Source organism: Cydia splendana, chromosome 6, assembly GCF_910591565.1.
Source record: "Cydia splendana chromosome 6, ilCydSple1.2, whole genome shotgun sequence".
NCBI classification, from domain to species: Eukaryota; Metazoa; Arthropoda; class Insecta; order Lepidoptera; family Tortricidae; genus Cydia; species Cydia splendana.
The window spans coordinates 6,261,716-6,271,669 of NC_085965.1; the positions used below are offsets into that span (position 1 = coordinate 6,261,716).

General features: G+C 35.5%; 1 long non-coding RNA gene across 1 annotated transcript; it reads left to right on the plus strand.

The window, feature by feature from the left end:
- The first annotated feature begins 368 nt into the window (after positions 1-368).
- Positions 369-8,122, plus strand: LOC134791343 (uncharacterized). The gene is made up of 3 exons (XR_010144287.1): positions 369-679; positions 4,417-4,591; positions 5,053-8,122. It is a non-coding gene; the product is annotated as an uncharacterized LOC134791343 (long non-coding RNA).
- The last annotated feature ends 1,832 nt before the right edge of the window (positions 8,123-9,954 follow it).

Consider the following 9,954-nt stretch of genomic DNA (forward strand, 5'->3'; position numbering starts at 1 on the left):
TGTTTGTAATGTAAATTTTCCTCGTCCAAGAACTTTGTCTAAATCTCTCCCTTTGTCCCGGTCCAATGTCGGGATAACAGGAGATTTAATATAGACGCCTGTAAATTCCGTGCCTCTTACAGCGTGTCGAACTCGAATTCTGTATTTCACGCAAGATTAGCTGATTACACGATGAATCCCTTTTTATTTTGGGTCGCTCTTTTGTGTTCGTACAAAATGATGTCGTATGTCGTTTTAGTAGGTAGCATTGTCAAACGGGTACCGATATCTGAGATGGTGCGTTCTGCGTTAAATCGATTAGATGTACTGTATACTAATCAAAATGATAGGTGTTCAGAAAAATAAGTATAACCATTTCGCCAGTTGTTTTGTATAAAGATGTTGTTTCACGTTCTATGTATTTGCACTCTGATATTCCATATCCCAGACATTTATGGGGCGGTTTATACAGTTGCTAATACAACCGATAAATTTACCGATTTTAAGCTAAAATATAATAAACAATATAAAGACTCGTTTGATGAAAGTAATCATTATTTGGCATTTATAAACAACTTGAATGCCGCTGCGGCACTGAATGCTACATCGCAAGGGAGCAAGACCGTCTATGTGATGAATAAATATGCAGATTTGGACCCGGCGGAAGTTGAGGAAAGCTACGCTATTCACTTAAAGACTTGTGAGTGCAGTTGGGGTATTTACTTTATAGGTCGATGTTACTACGTCACGAGGCAGAACTATAACTCTGCATCTTTAGGTATTTCAATAAAAGGAAACAAAATCTACTCTCTAATGGCTCCTTAAGCCAGTTGAGGGTAGATGAAAACATTACATGATCAAATAATGTAGATTAATTTCAGGTCGTTCAGTGACAGATCTTGTATTTTGTTCTTGTAGGCGGTTTTGTATTTGGTTGGTTAACCAATAAATGTTATAACTACCCGAAAATTTACAAATTGTTTGCTTACTTTTATTTAAATACTCATACTCATACTCATTTATTCATAAAGCCAATTTACATGTCAAATAAAATTAGAATTATACAGTTAAAATTGTGATCGAAAATTAAAATTAAACTTAAAATTATATATACAATTGTAATCGAAAATTAACCTTAAAACTTTAAAATTAGAAATAGTTTAAAATTAAAATTGAGATCAAGAATAAAGATTGAAAATTTAAAATTAAAATTTAAAATACCTAAAGATACAGAGTATAATGTTGAATAATCCTACAAAAGCTACGTTATATATCTTTCTCTGTTAAGTGGGTGCATTACATTTGTTATAAATTACTTTTCATATATTATAGTTTGATATATAATTATTTTGAATAACGTAATAAATGGCATACTACCGTAATACCTAATTAACGGTATACATAGTATTATTATTGGTATAATGGTCATAAGGTATCTTTACACTTCGTCTAATATACATTGTCATAATTATTACATACTCTAAAGCATATTATTTGTTATAACAAGTGACATCACATAATTATTTGTGTGGCATAATAGTTGCATGACATAAATGGGTTAGGTTAGGTTGGAATTATGACTCCGCACAAACGAATAACCACCAAACAAAAGGAGGGTGAGGTTAGGTTAGAACTTTGACCCTCCGTAGAATAAAATACTCTGGCAAAAAAGTGGTTTAGGTTAGGTTTGAACTGTGGCCCCCGCAGAACGAAACCTGTGAAAAAATTGGTTAGGTTAAGTTAGAACTGCGACCTCCCTAGAATAAAATAGCTAGCAAAAGCAGTAGGGGTGCGTAGTTATAAAAAGTATGTAAATCTTTACGTTATCAGTAAATTAAATATGACAAAAAAATTTATACAATATATGTATTTACTAGCTGTGCCCGCGGCTCCGCCCGCGTGGAATTCGGTCTGTGTCAGTAGGTAAGCGGCTAACTTCTCTCCCTCTCCCCTGGAGGCGGAACATGAAGTAGGTAAAGTTGACAGATGGATATGCTAGAGGACTGTAGTCCAGATAAAATATTTTACAATTAGGTACCACTAAATAAAACTACACTCCAAAGTCAATAGTTTTTTCGCCCTTATTCAAATTTTACACGTGATTTAAACGACAGAGTAGGTAGTAGGTGTATATCGGACGATACAGTAAGCCGTAAGGTATACGCGCGCGAGCGAAAGCGAAGCGGCCTGCCTGTGGCTAGACCGCCACTCACCGTGGTCTTCTTCAGACTCCTGAGGAAGACACGTGCCCCTTGTAACTTCAATGCGTTGCGAGACTTTCGGGAATGATTCGATTATTTTCGGGAATGCATGGTAATGCGTAGGTATAAAATGCGAGTCCCAAATCACTTGACTTGACAGTGCTGCAGCAATAACGTTGCAACAGAGTAATGCTGCTGCAGTCGTCATATATTAGAAAATGATTAAAAACGCGAGCGAAGCAAGCGCGAAATTTTTTCGATATAAATAGGCAATTTGATAGACAGTTGTACATTTTTACTTTTAGTATGGAAATCAGTCACATAATTTTATCACGAAAATTGACAGTGCTGCAGCAGTAACGTTGTAACAGAGTAATGCTGCTGCAGTTGTCATATATTAGAAAGCGATTAAAAACTCGAGCGAAGCGAGCGCGAAAATTTTTCGATATAAAAACGCAATTTGATAGACAGTTGTACATTTTTACTTTTAGTATAGAAATCAGTCACATAATTTTATCACGAAAATTGACAGTGCTACAGCAATAACGTTGCAACAGAGTAATGCTGCTGTAGTCCCCACCCGAATGTCACCTTTATCATATCTTATAAAGTTATTGAAAACGCGAGCGAAGCGAGCGCGAAAATTTTTCGATATAAAAAAACGCAATTCGATAGACAGTTGTACATTTTTACTTTTAGTATGGAAATCAGTCACATCATTATATCACGAAAATTGAATGTCACCTTTACCATATATTAGAAAGTTATTGAAAACGCGAGCGAAGCGAGCGCGAAAATTTGTTGATATAAAAACGCAATTTGATAGACAGTTGTACATTTTTACTTTTAGTATGGAAATCAGTCACATCATTTTATCACAAAAATTGACAGTACTACAGCAATAACGTTGCAACAGAGTAATGCTGCTGCAATCGCCATATCTTAGAAAGTTATTGAAAATGCGAGCGAAGCGAGTGCGAAAATTTTTCGATATAAAACGCAATTTGACAGACAGTTGTACATTTTTACTTTTAGTATGGAAATCAGTCACATCATTTTATCACGAAAATTGACAGTGCTACAGCAGTAACGTTGCAACAGAGTAATGCTGCTGCAGTCGCCATATCTTAGAAAGTAATAGAAAACGCGAGCGAAGCGAGCGCGAAATTTTTTCGATATAAAAACCCAATTTGATAGACAGTTAGACAGTTGTACATTTTTACTTTTAGTATGGAAGTCAGTCACATCATTTTATCACGAAAATTGACAGTGCTGCAGCTGCAACGTTGCAACAGAGTAATGCTGCTGCAGTCGCCATATCTTAGAAAGTTATTGAAAACGCGAGCGAAGCGAGCGCGAACATTTTTCGATATATATATTAATTTATTAAATCAACATAATTATTCAATTATTTTTGTTGATATCCGTGTCTTCTAAACTTAGAGTTAATTTGGCAAAATTTTTCCTCGGTGGCTTATTCATGTCACAACGTATTAAATTCAGCTCCATCTGTTAGTTTACCAGGGTACTCAATAGTGGTAGCACATATTTGAAAAAAGTTTGCCCCTCCTTCCTAAGTAGCGCCATAAGATTCAGGGGCAAACTTAAGTCAATCGAGTTTTGTAGCTACCCCCCTTTTAGGGGTTGAATTTTTATAGCCTATAACCTGGCCGGGGATTTTCTCGACAGATTAGTAAAGTTTTCATCAAAATCCGTTCAGCCGTTTTCACGTGATGCGCGTTCAAATAAACAGACAAACAGATAAACAGATAAACAGACAAACAGACAAAAATTCTAAAAACTTTTGGAACGTGTTCTGTTATCGATTCTAAGTATCCCCATCCAACTTGTTTTCAAATATCTTCCATGTACAGACTTTCAACCGTCTTCAGCTTTATTATATGTATAGATACTTGGTAAAATTGTATGAAGTATTACGTTATACAAAAATATAATATAACAAATGTCATTATAAAACATGTCTATATACTATTTGAAAATTATATTATATTAGGCATTATATCAATGACAGTTTAGATGAAATCACAATATAATAAAGGAAACGTGTAATAAAAATTACATTATAACATATAATAATATATCAAATGGCGTTATAACAAATGTATGATAGTTTTTTTTATAATTATATTAAACATTACACACCCCTGTTAAGTATTTGGAAGTTTAGCTTAGTTCCACCAATTTACAGCTAGTTTATTAATAAATTTTGATTTAGATGATGCGGTCAAAGAAGGTGATCACCAGCAGGCATTAAGAAGTGATCATGGAATTGAAATTAATGACGATAATCTGTTTAATTTAAAAGATTCAGACGAACTTTTTCAAAAGTATATTGAAGAGGAACACAGAACCTTCAAGGACAAGCGCGATGGCTTTTTACATTTCTACAGGTAAGTAGTTAAATTATTGTACGTACTTAGTTTTAATTTCTAATGACATTTTGTGAAAGATTTTATAGTTTTTCGGAACTTATGTACGAAGTATCATTTGATATTTACCAGTTGCTTTTCGGTGAAGGAAAACATCGTGAGTAAACCGGGCTAATCCCAATAAGGCCTAGTTTCCCCTCTGGGTTGGGAGGTCAGATGGCAGTCGCTTTCGTAAAAACTAGTGCCTAGGTATTCGTGGGATTAGTTTTCCAGCGGACCACAGGCTTTCATGAGCCGTGGCAAAATGGCGGGATATCGCGAGGAAGATGATTTTGTAAACTAAGTGAGAAAATATTCTTAAAAAAACTTTGTCAACGTATTCGTATTTTTGGGCCACTCTGTAAAACATGATACTTGTTTGGAACTACTTTCTACACTTCTATGACAAACAACCATTATTTGCTTTCTTTTGATTCTTCCAGGTTTGTTAAAACACTGGCACAGAAAAATAGAGGCATCTACGAAGGCAGCGACACTCCGGACCTTGGGCATTCTGCGGATATATTGACCGAAAGCAAAGAGTTCTTCTATTGAGGCTTTTTTTTTTTTTTTTTTTTATTGGAAAAGCCGCCATGGGTCTGATATTACTGCCACTGTCACAATGTATGAAATGGTACTTATGGTAAAGAAATCAATTTCCTTGACCGTACCTATTCTATTAATCAAATCACAAAATGGGTCTTCAAATCCTAAATTTTCACTTAACTGTGCACCTTTAACGGCCGGTTAGCAATCGTTACAAAACTGACGGTCAATGTCAAATCCCATACATTTTGCCAGGAATGTAACGGTTAGACGTTACTGAAACACGCCTTAAGTCGCGCTTTCAAGTAAAGCCCGACCATTAATATATGATCATGCGCCATGTTGCGGAATTTCATTGGAACTAATTTCTTACACTGGCAATAATTTTAATGATAGGTTGTCACTGTTGTCAGTGTCATTGTGGCGGTTTACTTGAATAATACTTAAGTGTTGAATATTAAATAATAAATGACAAGAAATGGCCAAAACTATACATAATCAAGAGCGAAACATTGTAAATAATAAACTGCTGGAAAAGAACCGTTCGGGAAATTAAACTATTTCGCTACGAAACATTTCCAAATTAACATCAGAGCTGACAGGTAGACAAATCAAAATGTCATTATAGTCTGGTTATTACGACTTGGTTATTGTAGTGCTATGGTATACAAGCGAGGAAATACTTAAGTACAGTAACAAAGATGTGTTTGAAAAATATTTACTATGGGCAAAGATATACATGTCGAATACCGATGGTCTTAAAGGCGGTGGGCGCATGGGGGTAGTACATACCTAGATGTATTACTTCACAGCTAAACCAGTATGCTACCATTGCGTGAAATAAACATTCGAACTCGTTAACCATACTAGTGCCTACCATATTTTAGTACTAAATTAAAAAAAAAGAACTAATCGCTATTAGGAGGTTATCTGATTAAAAATTGAAAATAAAAAGATCACATGAAACCGTTTCAATCTTTATTCAATTCAAACTAGGCCGGCTCCAACCGTACACCTCTGACCTGAGAAGATTTAGCCCTATATGGGACCGGCAACAAACTCAGCGGGACACATCTTTTCAAAACAACACATCACACATCCTTTCTTTATTTCACAAAACTAAGCTTCTAATGAAACATAAGAAATCAAAATAACACTTGAAATAAAACACTTTAGCTAAATGATTAAAGAACGCTGGATTTTATAAGCTATCAGAATAATCCTTCAGGTATAAGCCTTCAGGAACGTAGCGAGTTAGGCACGAGGTTGGCTAACGAGTACGTCCGATCTCTAGCGCGGTCCGATCAAGAAGAACTACCAGCGGCGGAGCCTCTCCGCTCCCGCCTCAGTCAAGTTGGCAAACCTGCTCGACCAGTCTACCAACATACCGACAAAAACGCCAACTCGTGCCTACGCTCACTCGAGAGAAACCTCTCGACGTTCCAAAGACTTCTACCTGTCATCTCAGTTCAACAACACGCCAATAGATGGCGTTACTCTCTACGCAACTTTATTTCAACAAAGCGCCAATAGACGGAGTTACTCTCTACACAACTTTATTTATTTTGTTACAACCAAATAATACGTAGCTCAACATTGATAATCGATTTTATACAGGCGTCTAAAATAATGAACTATAACGCTGCAATACGTCTTTCTGGTATCAGGCTCCGACTACATAACATACATTTTCATAACATAGATTTTTATTTTTAGTTTTAAACTTGTATCGATAGATAGCAATAAATTTACAGTGATTACAAAATTTACTATGACAATAACTCTCTATACACTCTATTCTCTTTGCTATGGGCTTTGGAGGCGATCAATTTTATTCATTGACAATGTAGCAGACCCTATGTAAGGTAATTTTGACATATGTGTGACGCGTAAGAAAATACATGAATTTTATAGGGTAAAAACCGACAATAAAAAAATGTGAACGCCGAATATTTGGATACTGATTATGATTAGAGTGAGTAAAAGTATGTAAGTCAAAATAACGAGTTGCCAATCCACATTGTTCAGACTATACTAAACTGTTGCCATATAAATGAGAATAATAGCGCCCTCTTGACAATGATCATATATTACTGGTCAGGCTTTACAAGTTAAATGAAAATGCTCACCTACCTATTACGTACGACCAATATTGTTCGCGTGAAATAAACAAAACGATTTAATAATAGATAATAAAAATCTATAGATACATCCATATACACAAAAGTTGACGTATTTTTATAACCTAAACTGCAAATACCTTGAAGCTTTTACAAACCCTATTCTAAATAAACCCATTTGCGTTGTTTCGCGGGCCACATAATGTAAGCGGGGCTAAACGAAACAGCATTTGTACGGTTCAAGTCTGCCCGCCGTAGATTCTTCCCGGGAGAAATCCGGTGGCGGTACTTTAGACTAGGAACCAGATGCCGGTTTGCCTAGGTCATTGATTATAGCAGTTTCGTCTGGTAGAACGTCCATGTTACGTAATTAGACTTTTTAAGGGTACATTCTGATTGTAACTGCAGCAGTAACTCTGCAGTGCTACTAGTTCAGTTTCTTTATTTATGTATACCTACTCTGTCAAGCAATTTCCGTCAGTAGAAAAGAGCGGCATTTAAAAAATGTAGGCGCGAAGGCTTATCGTCCCAGAGAAAAATTGAATTTCGCGTCTTTTTCTACTGACAAACTTGTTTGACCGGCTATTATATATATTTTACAGGTCATACATTTTTACATATAAGCTAATTACGAAAAAAAATTAAATAAATTAAATTAAATGTCAATATTTACGTTTCCTAAGAACACATACAAAACTGTTTATTAACATAAAATTTTCAAACAATTTCTTTCTTGCTTGGTCTAGAAGTAGACATTTAAGTTTTTTAACAAACATTAGGTAAGGTAAACGTACTAGTGCTCGACATGCTAATGCCCAATAGATGAAACCTTGCTGTCACCTCTATTGACAATAGATGACATGTAGGTACCGCGTCGAGCGTCCAGTATATACGTATCCCAAACGATGTATGTAAACTTTTATTCGGCTCCTGCACTCGCTAGCGGAATAGCGCTTAGCTTAAACCTTTCAATCTGGTACTCCTTTAAACAGAATCAGAGATAACTACACATAGGTGAAATGGTATTCAAAGCTGTGTAGACAGCATGGCTGCAATCTTATTCAAGATTTATTTAAAGATAAATATGGCAAAAAGCAAAGTCAATTGGTTTTTTGTATTTGAGCCTCCATTTACTGGAAAAAAGTCTAGAAAAAATACGTAGGTATATTCTGCATTCTAGAGTAGGCACGCGCGCAATTTCCCTATAAGGGTGGTATTCCACCTATCCAATTTCTTTGTCCAATGTCATTGCGTCTCACTCTCTCATTAAAGCAAAATGTAAGACGCAATTCACGCAATACACATTGGACAAAGATATTGTACAGATGGAATGGAATACCACCCTAAAGCACTTGCTCAATTGACATAATAGTTGGGGTATTCTGAAAACCAAATTTGACCCCTGAAAAATAGAAATGGGGCCAATGATTGGGGAAAAAAGCACAGTTTTAATTTGTTAATTAGGTATGTAAAATCACTTACAGTATTTTTTCATTAAACACATGTAGAACACAAAACAGCGGTAGAAATTTTACTCCAAATTTTACCATATTGCCATTACCATTTACGATATTGGTTTCGACTGTCCTTTGTTACTGAATACAAGTAAAGACAAATACAAGAATTATTTTATTCTTTATTATTTACTAAATCGGGACTTAATCGCGTATAATCTCACGTCGTCGTAACGTCGGAGGTAATATAACAACTTAATTTAGCGAATAAGTCTGATTTTAGTAAATAATAATGTGTAACATTATTCCAAACCAGCATGGTTTTATTAAGGGCCGGAGTGTTGAATCCAACCTTATATCCTACACGGAGATCTTATTGGACGCACTAGATAATAACTATCAAGTAGACGCTGTGTATACTGATTTTGCCAAGGCCTTCGATAAGGTTTGTCATGAACGCTTACTGTTGAAGCTTTGGCATATCGGTATACACGGCGACCTTCTCCGATGGATAAAATCTTACATAGAGAATCGTTCGCAGGCTGTGGCAGTGGGTGGATATACTTCTCAGTACAGGCCTATTACGTCTGGTGTTCCACAAGGGTCTCATTTGGGGCCTTTGTTGTTTGTCATATACATCAATGATATTTCTGCATGCATAAAAAATTCAAACTTACTGTTATATGCTGACGATGCAAAGATATTTAGAGTCATACGTAATGTGGACGACTGCAAAGCCTTACAAAAAGACTTGGATCTTTTTGAGACTTATTGTATTGATAATAAGTTGTCTATAAATCCAGACAAATGTTCCGTTATAAGTTTTAGCAGGAAAAGGAATAGTATTAATTTTGATTATAAACTTTGCGATAAAAAATTAGGTCGTGTTCACCAGATTCGAGATCTCGGTGTCATAATGGACTCTAAACTCACTTTTATACCTCACATTGATGACTTGTTAGGTAAAGCATTTAAGAAGTTAGGATTTATACTACGCGTAGGTAAACCATTTAAGAAACTTTTAACTTATAAGGTATTATTTAACAGTTATGTTCGTAGTCGTTTGGAATTTGCAAGTGCTGTGTGGAGCCCACTGTATAAAATACATAGTGATAGGATAGAGAGAGTTCAAAAAAAGTTTGCTAAGACAATAGAATACAGAATTAGAAATAAATACTCGGATTACGCCACCGCAATGAGAGTACATAATATAACATCCCTTAGT